The sequence below is a fragment of the Mustela lutreola genome, chromosome 2, assembly GCF_030435805.1.
Source record: "Mustela lutreola isolate mMusLut2 chromosome 2, mMusLut2.pri, whole genome shotgun sequence".
Classification (NCBI taxonomy): Eukaryota; Metazoa; Chordata; class Mammalia; order Carnivora; family Mustelidae; genus Mustela; species Mustela lutreola.
Window position 1 is genome coordinate 188,126,677 of NC_081291.1, and position 11,027 is coordinate 188,137,703.

The window sequence follows — 11,027 nt, forward strand, 5'->3', positions numbered from 1 at the left end:
TTGTCAATACATAAAATCTTTTAAGGAGTCTCTAGCAAATTTTATAATAAATAAGAAATGAACAGGAAAGATAGACTATCATTCATTTTAAAATTATCACATAGCCATTTCACAAAAAATAAGATATTCATACTACTGTATTCTGCCTGGCCTTATCTTCAAAATTATATTACTAATTATTGAAATGATTAATTTGACCCCTTAGTCAATATCATAATAAAAAACTGCTAAGTGTATAGAGGTGAGAATTACATTTTGGTTAGCAATCTGAAAAATTATAATATATTTTATATTCTGTAATCTCCAAGGAAACAATATATTAGAATTATTTTTTTAAATAAGAAAATCTGAAGGTTTAGGAAGATAATGGTGCACTTAAGGTTTTTTCTTTGTTTTTTGTTTGTTCTCATTTTAAAACTATGCACCAATTTAACATTATTGAACTGAGATTCTCCAATATTATTTGATCATGGAATTTCTTATAGAAATAAGCCAATAAAATATAATCTGGAAATGAAATCCCACATATTATACCATGACCAACATAAAAGCATAGGCTTCCCCTTTTAATGTAATGCATTTGATATTGTAGTAAAATACACAAAAAATGTTCCATTAGTAACATTTGGCACATTCACAATTTTCAACCATAAGTATTATCTAGTTCCAGAACACTTTCATTAATCCAGAAGAAACCCTGTCTCAATTAAGCATTCAGCTATTCCTCCTCCACCAAGCCCTAGAAACTACTAATATGTGTTCTGTCTCTGTGGAGTTCCCTACACTGGATATTTCACATAAATGGAATCATGTAACATGTGTTTTTTGCTCTTCTGTTTTTAAATATATTATTGCATTTCATAGTTGTTGATCTATTTAAAATAAATATTACATTAATTAGTTCAAGTCCTCTGAGAGGCAAAAACCAAGATAAACCAAGATGAGATTAGATGTGCAACCACTCTACTAGAGGAAACTCCTCTGAGGACCAGGAGGAAGGGCAGGAGACAAGGAAAGCCATCAAAATGAGATACAATTTTGAGCCTCCTGAAAGAGAGAGGGAACAAAAGAGAGTTACATAGGCACAGCCCAGCTACAGTGAAAATAATAGAAAATTTTGTGTAGGCTACTGGGGATTCCTTAAATCAAAGAGAAGTCCTGCCTCTGGTAGGATTGGGCTACCTTAATACTTCTTCTTCTTCTTTTTTTTTTTTTTCTTTTTTTTAATGGTAACTTTAATGAAAAAGAATCACTAAGGGATATAGTTAATAATATTTCATGAAAATTGAAAGAACATTCTGGTTAAATTATTTCCTTGTAATTAACCTAGTATTTAAATAAGACTGACCTACAAACAGTGCTCTGGACCACAAAAAAGCAGTCTATTACAGAAAATCCCTCTTCAAAGCTAACTTTCAACAGTACAGAATAACATCTCTTTCATTCATATTAACTGAAACTAACAGGTTAAACAATACATTTTCCATATCAGATGACACTATTAATTGCCTTTATTAATATATGAGAAATTTAAAAATAGGAGTAAGTTGGATATTTCAATCAAACACAGTCAATATCTATATAAATAAAAGAGTAAGGCTATATTTAATGTAATGGCACTTACTGAGGGTATCACATTTTCTTCAGAAATGAGAAACTGGTGCCTGGGTGGCTCAATTGGTTAAGCATCTGCCTTCAGCTCAGGTTGTGATCCCAGGCTCTTGGGATTGGGTCCTGCATCAGGTTCCCTGCTCAGAGGGGAGCCTGCTTCTCCCTCTACCTGCGTCTGTCTCTTTCTCTCTCTCCGTATCTCATGAATAAATACATAAAATCATAAAAAAGAGAAATGAGAAAGTTGTGGCTGTGTTCATTAAAATCTGTTTTTCAACATTTTATTGTCTAAAATATTCAACAGATGTATTTTTACTTTGTGTCTAAAATTATCACAATCTTTTAAAAATACAAATAGTCATTTGTATAAAATGGATTTTGAGTTGTCATTCCATGATGAAAAATATACCACCTGAACACATGCTACCAACTGGCTTTCTGTAGCTTTTTGAGAGGGCATTTGATTATATTAAGTACATTAAAGTTTTTTGTTGTTGGTAGTGTTTGTTCTGAAGATGCCATCTTAGACTAGTGCCCATTCTATCACATTTAATATTTTCTAAGATTCACATTTATTCACACTTTAATTTATGTGAAATGAGAATGTATTTTATTAGATGATATTTTATATTTGATAAAATAAAATGATATCCTTGTGAAGAAAAACAGCATAGAGGTTTGCTTAGATCAAAAAACACTTTACTCCTCACAGAAGGATTTTATTATCTAAGATCCTACTAAAGAAATAGTGGAAGAGATGCTTTCTCAGGTGAAATTAGCATCATGCCTTAAGGTATCAGATAAAAGCTATTTTACTTTAGATTTCACCATATTTTTCTTGGTTGGGAGGTAAGGGCCAAGTTTCTAAAGATAACTGTCCTAAAAACACTTTCAGTTCTTTACCTGAAAATATATAAAGATTTAAATACTTTAAAAGTATATATTTTTCAAAAGGGCAAAAGCAATTTTAACTCTATTTTTTTTCCTTTTAACAAAAAGTAACCATGTAGAGTGAACTTTGTCATTTCTTGTTACATTTCTGGGTCATCATAAAATAATATTGTTTTAAAAATTCATCTTTTATAAAATTCTACATTATACATAATAAAATCATTTTGTATTGGGACTAATTTATGAAGTCATTTTGACTGATGTATCTCAATTTGACTGTTGGATATATCTAGTAAGTGGCATAAATCAGGGGAAAAGTGAGTGGGTTTGACATATATATCAAATCTTTGTAATGGGAAGTGGAAAAGAGTGCTATCTGCTTTAAGAGAAGCTTCTCTATGAAATGTGTCCTTACCTAACTCCAATCATCTAACTTCAACTCTGTTCTAGGGATTTTTTTTTTAAGAAATCACTGAAGTTTTGGGGCGCCTGGGTGGCTCAGTGGGTTAAAGCCTCTGCCTTTGGCTCAGGTCATGATCTCAGGGTCCTGGGATCGAGCCCCACATCAGGCTCTCTGCTTGGCAGGGAGCCTTCTTCCCTCTCTCTCCTCTCTCTCTCTCTCTCTGCCTGCTTGTGATCTCTCTCTCTCTGTGTCAAATAAATAAAAATCTTAAAAAAAGAAAGAAAGAAATCACTGAAGTTTTGAAATTCTGAAATCCCCTATTTTGATGGCTTGTTGTTTTATGTGACTGATGACAATCTCTGGAGGTGATACAGTAAATCAGTGACAGAGAAAATAAGGATCAAGGATTCTTCATTCTATTTATCTAAGAGGCAGCAAGGTGGAACTTAGAAAGATGTAAAAATTAAAATTAAAAGTATTATTTTCTAGATTATCATATTATCTATATTTTAGGGGATAATATGGGCTATCTTGAGAAGCATGTTCCATACATTTATTTTCCTCATTTTCTTATATTGAAGTATTATTGTGTTGGTTCCAGGTGTCCAATAAAATGATTCAATATTTGTATGTATTGCAAAATGATGACCACAATGAGTCCAGTTAAATTCACCTTACAAAGTTACATATTTTTTCCCTTAGTATAGAAACTTTTAAGATATATTCTCTTAGTAACTTTCCAATATGCATTATTGCATTATTAACTACAATCGTCATTCTGTACATAATATTCCCATGACTTATTTTATAAATGGAAGCATGTGCCTTTTGACTACCTTTGCCCATTTCACCCACCCACCCCAAAACCCCTGCCTGGGAAACACCAATGTGTTCTCTGTATCTAGGAGCTTGTTTGTTCTGTTTTGGTTTGGTTTGTTTTTGTTTTTGTTTTGTTTCGGTTTGATTTGGTTTGGTTTGCTTTTGTTGCTGTTTTTGTTTTTCCTTCCTTCCTCCCTTCCTCCCTCCCTTCCTCTTTCTCTCTCTTCCTTCCTTTCTTTCTTTTCTTTCTTCTCCCTCCTTCTCTCCTCCCTTTTTCCTGCCTTTCCTCCAACCTCCTACTCTTATTTTTTTATTCTTTTCTTTCCTTCAGATTTCACATATCAGTGAGATTATATGATACTTGTCTTTCTTTGACTTATTTTATTTAACAAATACCCTGGAGTTTCACTCATGTTATTGCAAAAGGTAAAATTTTATTTTTTTTATAGGTTAATAATGTTTTGTTGTGTAAGTATGCCCCACTTTCTTTATTCATTTATCCATCAATGGGAACTTCACAGAAAGACTGAGCTCCTGGGTCTGTTGCTTCTTGCTCTGCTCTGGAGGTGATAGTTTTTTAAAAACTCTTTCTCTGCTGGTTATAATCCTGTGGGACATGTGAGCCTAAGTCCTGTTGGCTACCAGGCAATATAGGGGTATCCCCTGACCACAGCCTCAAAAATCAGAGCACCAGAGAAAGGTATAAGCTCCTTTTGGGGAGGATACTGGGTACCTGGAAAGAGGCAGAGTGGAGAGCAAAAATATTATGTCTACTGGTCTCCATTCCCTAAGGGCACCTCTATAACCCTGAAAAGTGTCCTAAGCTGGTAACCACCTCCTAGGCTGAAACTCCTGGACAAGCAAATAGTCCTCATTCTCAGAAAAGCTCATGGTTGGTTTTAGTCTTCTATCTGTGCCATGTCTTGGGAGTTGTATTCTGCTAAGAATTGTCTCTTTGATTATTACAATCCCATGAGACCCAGGAATCAAGAGCCAGGTGACCAAAGGACATCCCCTGGGTAGCAGTTCCAAAAACCGTGTCCCCAGATATAAAACCTGGACCACCAGATATGTACAGAGACACCTTCTGTAATTATAAGAAACTCCTCAATTATAAAAATGAAAGCTTTTTTTTAAAATTACAGTAAAGAAATTAAAAATTTATATTCTCATTCTAAAATGTAGATCCTGTGGGCCATTTTCTATATTAATTCATAAGTATTCATGATTATACTACTGCAGCTTTAAATATTTTGTTTAGAAGAAAATTTAAATTTAATTAAATAACATATTACCTATATTTATTCAATGATTAAATAATTTCCAGTATTCTCCTTAAAAAGATGAGGGGGACATATTTTATATCATAATATACTCAAATTGTTTAGAATAATAAAATATGCAAAAAGATTTCCTTTTCATTTTTGTATTTGAAAAATGATGAGTGGCCTATATGTTATTATAGACATTGAGATAATTTTTCATAAACCAAAATTTATTCTGAAGCATAAATTTTGATATTCCTTTTTGTGAGTGAAGGGATTTATCATAAAACATCTACACATTTAATTATAAAAAGCAGAAAATATAACCCAAATCCAAATGCATTCATTAAAATATATAAAATAAGTTAGCAGTTTGTTAAGTTTCATCTCTCTGTAATTTCCAACAAAATTATTTAGGAAAAAGAAAATTATCAAACAAAATATAAATAGGAACTATTTCTCAACTATTCCAGTAAGGTGTTCATGCACGCATACACAAAGGACACATGATTTTTAATCAGAAGTGATAGGTAAAAGTTGGCATTGCCAGGAGCAAAATCATTTGAAAGTTGTGGTCATACTGGGTAAAAGAAAGCAGCCAACTTTAAACATGAAGCTGTTAGCATAACCTTATCTTCCACTAGGGCTTCAACTCTATTATTTTTAACTGAATTTCTATTATAAAATCAGTAATTTATATGTTCAAATAGTGATTTGGAATAAATATAAATTTAAGGGTTCAAAAGCCAAATATCTCTAAAATATTACCAATATATAGGAAAATTTACTTTAGTATGAACATTTACAAAGAGACATAACTAGACAGAGTGGAAGCTCAAGGGGCAGAGATATGTAGATAGAGATGGGTAGATAGAGAAGAGAAAGGCAGGAAGAAAGAGTATTTGATGAACCCTAATTGCAATTTGAACACTGGGTTTGAAAAAGTGAATTGTGATAGTAATGAAATTATTTAAAATCATCTGCTTCTCCCACCACAATCCTCCTGCTCCAGGTTGCCAGTTATAAAGCTAAGATGAGGCAAAAATAGAGAAAGGACAATAAATATGTATTTGGTAAGCTGGTTAGAGACAGTTGTTTGAAAACACAACTTCATACATATTTTGACATTTTACTGGTTTAGAATGATGACACTTTTATTGACATGTGAGATGGAAAACAACAAGACAAAAACCAATAAACTACAAAGACAAAACTGATGAAAACAAGACTTATTTGGCGATATAAAAGTCATTTTCAGTGATGCACAACTACTAAAATTATCAGCTGCTCATCAAATGTCATAACTGTGCTATAGGGAAGTGTTTTTAACCTAGAATTATATTTATAATTATAAATTCCATAGCCTCAGAATCAAACATTAATCTATATAGATTATAGCATATAGTTTACATTTTATAGGTGATGATCATTCAGTATGTATGCATTAGAAACTCCTACTTATTTTTTTTTGCTTTTACTGCTATTGCCATGAAGGTTCATGTTTACAGACTGGAAGGTCTCAGAGACTAAAGTTAATACTGTTTAAATTTTCATGCAATGTTGTTTAGCATAGTATTATAGATAATTAGTCCTGTCAATGCTTTAACACCCCAAGAAATCATTACATTACAGATAAACCCTAATAGACTGTAATACAGATAAGCTGTCAAAATTAAGTTTTAGAAACTCCTGAGGAAGTATATTTATGTACAAACAGAAAATAATAACAATTTAACTTAAAAAAATGGAAGGTTGGAAAGAGGTAGTTGAGGTATATAATGTTAGTTGATTCCCACCTTCTGCAGAGAAAGTCAATAGGTAATGTCTATAGATGATACATTGAAAAGTGGGTGATATTATTGTAATTTAGAAGTCTGGATATAACTTTCAAAGATGTCTCACTAGAAACAATTGAAAATAGTTTTCTACATAGTGAATCTGAGGATGTGGGGAAGTGAATATGAGGACTGTCACAGTTTACTAAAAACATTTTAATATTTTTAATTTTAGCAACTGCATACATCTTTTTGTGGAAAAATGTAATCTAAAAAATAAAGAGGAAAACCAGAAAACAAACCAAAACACAGAAGACATTGCTGAGGACTCAAGATGATGGAGGAGTAGCAGGCTGAGATGACATTAGGTATCAAGATATCAGCTAGATAGTTTATTAAACCATTCTGAACACCTACAAATCCAACAAGGGATTGAAGAGAAGAAGAATAGCAATTCTGGAAACAGAAAATTGACCACTTTCTGAAAGGTAAGACCTGCAGAGAAGTGAATCCAGAGGCTAAGCAGAGGTGGAGCCCTCACAGGGACAGCGTGGTCTCAGGTTCCATGGGGTCACTGAAGGATTGGGGGTATCTGAATATTGCAGAGCTCAAAGGTATTAGTTCAGGGAAGCTGGCTATAAAGACAGAGCCGAGGAGTGAGGTCTAAGCTTAGGGTTACCTTAAACTGTGATCTGTGGAACCATCAGGCCACTGTTCTTTGAACAGGGACCCCACAAGTGGCAGATCTGGGCAGACCTCCCTGGAAGAGTGGCAGTGATCGGCTGCATTTGGAGATTCTGGGTAGGGCTGTGTGCCAGAGGCAGAGATGCTCAGTCACAGGCCAGGTGAGCTTGGCACACAGCCAGAGGCCAGGGGGACGGGAGTGAATGGGCACTTTTCTAGGAGGGTGCTCTGAGGAGTGGGACCCTGAGCTCTCTAATCCTCTTGCTAGAGATTGGGAGGCTGCCATTTTCATTCCTGTCCTCCAGAATTCTACTGAAAGCTATCAGGGAACAAAAGCTCCCGAGAGGGAATGGGAGCAGATTATTTAGCCTGGTCCCTGGCAAAGGTAGTGCAATTCCACCTGGACAAAGACACTTGAGAATCACAACAACAGGCCCCTGCCCCAGAAGATTAGCAAGAAACCCAGCCAACACCAACCTTACTTATCAAAGAGAAAAGCAGAATTTCAGAGAAGGAGAAAGCAAAGCATGGAATTCATGGCCTTCTCCCTGTGATTCTTTAGCCTTGCAAAATTAATTTTTAAATTTTTTTTCTTCCTCTAATTTTTTTAACTTGTACTCTTTCCTCTTTTAATGTTTTTTTAACTAGTTTATCTTAATAATACCTTTCATTAAAAAACAAACAAAAAACTTTTTGAATCTTCATTATTATAGTCATATTTCATCCTTTATTGTATCTAACTTTATCTTTTTGCATATACATATGGTCTTTTCTTCTAAAAAATTTTGGGATCCAATTTATTCTAATAGATCAAAATATACCCTAAATCTAGTACAGGGCTTTGTTCTAGTCTCCAGTCTGAGCAAGTGTTCTCCACTTTCTTTTTCTTTCTTTTCCCAACCAATTTATCTTATCAAGTCTTTTTTTTAGATTTTTAAAATTTATCTTTACAGTCATATTCCATCCTTTCATCATGTTTACCCTTATTTTTGTAAATATGTATATACATTTTTATTTCCTTAAAATATTAGTAGGTAGTTTCTTCTAAGAGACCCAAGTACTCCCAAAATTAAGTGGGTGGCTTTGTTCTATTCACCAGTCTAATATCTATATTTTCTTCCTTTAAAAAAAAAAATTGAACTTCTTTTTGCACAGTCTATTCCCCCCCAGGATTTGGAGTCGCTTCTGATTTGGTTAACACACATTTTTCTGGGGTCTTTGCACCATTTTAGTATTTTATTCTCTCCTCCATATATTCTTATCTGGACAAAATGACAAGGCTGAAAAACTCACCAAAAAAAAAAAAAAAAAAAAAAAAAAAAGCAGTACTGAGGCTAGGGACCTAATCAATATGGACATTGGTAATATGTCAGATCTAGAGTTCAGAATGACAATTCACAAGGTTCTAGCCAGGCTCAAAAAAGGCATGGAATATATTAGAGAAACCCTATCTGGAGAAATAAAAGAACTAAAATCTAACCAAGTTGAAATTAGAAAAAAGCTATTAATGAGGTGCAATAAAAAATGGAGGCTCTTACTGCTAGGATAAATGAGGCAGAAGACAGAATTAGTGATATAGAAGACCAAATGAAGGAGAATACAGAAGCTGAGCAAAAGAGAGACAAACAACTACTGGATTGTAAGGGGAGAATTCAAGAGATAAGCAATACCATAAGACAAAACAACATTAGAATAATTGGGATTCCAGAAGAAGAAGAAAGGAGAGGGACAGAAGGTATATTGGAGTGAAATATTGTAGAGAATTTCCCTAATATGGCAAAGGGAACAAGCATCAAAATCCAGGAGGTGCAGGGAAATCCCCCTCAAATTCAAGAAGAATAAGTCCACACCCTATCATTAAATAGTAAAACTTAGAAGTCTTTGCCACAAAGAAAAAATCCTGAAAGCAGCACGTAACAAGAAGTCTATAACATACAATGGTAGGAATATTAGATTGGCAGCAGATGTATCCACAGAGACCCAGAAGGCCAAAAAGAACTGGCATGATATATTCAGAGCACTAAATGAGAAAAACATGCAGCCAATAATACTATATCCAGCTAGGCCATCATTAAAAATAGGAGGAGAGATAAAAAGCTTCCAGGAAAAACAAAAACAAAAATAATTTGTAAACACCAAACCCTCTAAGGAAATATTGAAAGGGGTCCTCTAAGCAAAGAGAGCCTAAAAGTAGTAGACTAGAAAGTAATGGAAACAATATACAGTAACAGTCACCTTACAGGCAATACAATGGCACTAAATTCATATCTCTGAATAGTTACCCTGAATGTAAATGGGCTAAATGCCACAATCAAAAGACACAGGGTATCAGAATGGATAAAAAAATATATGTTTATAAAAAATAAAAAATTAAAAAAAAAAAAACCATCAATATGTTGTCTACAAGAAACTAATTTTAGTCCCAAACACACATCTAGATTTGAAGTGACAGGCTGGAAAATAATTTACAATGATAATGGACATCAAAAGAAAGCTGAGGCGGCAATCTGTATATCACATAAATTAGGTTTTAAGCCAAAGACTATAGTAAGAGATGAGGAAGGACACTATATCATACTCAAAGGGTCTGTCCAACAAGAAGATCTAACAATTTAAAATATCTATGCCCTTAACATGGGAGCAGCCAACTATGAATATAGTTGAATAAGAACCACTTAATAACAAAATCAAAGAAACACATCAAAAATAATAGTAGGGACTTTAACACCCCCTCACTGAAATGGACAGATCATCCAAGCAAAAGATCAATAAGGAAATAAAGGCTTTAAATGACACACTGGACCAAATGGACACCACAGATATATTCAGAACATTCCCTCCCAGAGCAACAGAATACAAGTTTTCTCTAGTGCACATGGAACATTCTCCAGAATAGATCACATCTTGGGTCACAAATCAGGTCTCAACCAGTACTAAAAGATTAGGATAATTTCCTGCATATTTTCAGGCCATAATGATCTGAAGCTAGAATTCAACCACAAGAGAAAATTTGGAAAGAACCCAAATACATAGAGACTGAAGAGCATCTTTTTTTTTTTTTTAATTTTTTATTTTTTATAAACATATGTTTTTTATATACATATATTTTTATCCCCAGGTCTGTGAATCACCGGGTTTACACACTTCACAGCACTCACCAAATCACATACCCTCCCCAATGTGGGTCAACCAGAAAATTAAAGAACAATTGAAAAAAAAAATAATTGAAACCAATGATAATGAAAACATAATGGTTCAAAATCTGTGGGACACAGCAGCAGCAGGCCTGGGTGGAAAATATATAGTGATACAAGACTTTCTCAAGAAACTAGAAAGGTCTCAAATACACACCCTAACACTATACCTAAAGGAGCTCTAGAAAAAAGAGCAAAGAAAGCCTAAACACAACAGGAGAAGATAAATAATAAAGATCAGAGCAGAAATCAATGAAATAGAAACCAAAAAACTAAACAAAACATAACAAACAAACAAAACCAGTAGAAAAAATCAACAAAACTATGAGCTGGATCTTTGAAAGAATTGAATCCCTGGCTAGACTTATCAAAAAGAAAAGAGAAA